This window comes from Perca flavescens, chromosome 24 (genome assembly GCF_004354835.1).
Source record: "Perca flavescens isolate YP-PL-M2 chromosome 24, PFLA_1.0, whole genome shotgun sequence".
Classification (NCBI taxonomy): Eukaryota; Metazoa; Chordata; class Actinopteri; order Perciformes; family Percidae; genus Perca; species Perca flavescens.
The window spans coordinates 16,621,324-16,622,485 of NC_041354.1; positions in this window are offsets into that span (position 1 = coordinate 16,621,324).

Genomic DNA, 1,162 nt, shown 5'->3' on the forward strand with positions numbered 1-1,162 from the left:
TTTTTTTAAATGGAGTCTGGTGGGTTTAGCACTAGCAACTTCAGAGCTGTTTCTGGTTAAACTGAAAGGTCTTAAAGAGGTCTATCTCTGTAGGGATCCTTTCCATAATGTTGTCAGCCACTTAGAATAATAATATGAGCCTTTCAGTGGCAAGAACTGCACTTTTGGTGGAGGAAATTGACAATGCACATTTGCCCCGTAGGGTTACATTGCAGCCCGGTCTGTGGATGCCGGTTACAGCGTTCACGCTTAACACTGGTCAAAGATTGTTGTTCCCATCAGTCACTTACACACAAAAACACAGGAAAATAGGGGGGGAAAAAACAATAGTTACTCTTTAATTTGCATCAGTCCTGAAGGCACCACCAGTATTTCCATAGATGTCTTTCTGGTGCTTTTAATTGTTCAGTAATCTGAAGCCTTAAGCACATTGTTACCTTGTCTGTTCACAATTTCGATTTGCACTTACTGAAATATGTTCAAGGAGGGAAACTCTGTGGTTTAATACTCTACGATGTAGAGAAAAACAACTTGTGCTGCCAAATGTTTTTCTATAATTCTTAGTGCAGTTGCCTTGAGTCACAAACATTCTCAATAACATGGGGCTTGTTTGTCCGTTGATATCGCTCTACGTGGCAATTTAGACATTTCATTCCTTTTTTAATTAAACACGGTTGCAGGATTCTGTGTGTGTGTGTCGTTCTTTTATTTGAATTTGCCCTAAGTAACAGGCAAGTTTCTTTAATCAAATAAAGGAAGTTTAGTTTGCATCGGTGGAGAATAGCAGTGTCGCTTGTTATAAATCCGGTTTCAGCCTGAATATGATAATTATTGCATACACCCTCAGATAATATGTGCTTCTGAAGGGCTCTTGGGCTAGACTATTTCCTCACATGACCCAGGCCTGGTGCTCTCTAAATGGGCCTGTAGAGAAGAAGTGATACAATCATTTAAAAAAAAAAAAGGATCATCCAAGGGAGATAAAGTTTTATTACAAGTATTTTATTCACGGAGTTTGGTATCCCTGAACTGGAAACTAATAAACATGTAACTACATTAAACCTATTTGCTTAACACACAAACATTTTTTTTTTGCCAATTGGGAGTCTGCTGTAATGCATTTCTTATTCATTTTGGGAACCCCTGCTCTCCACCAGGAGAG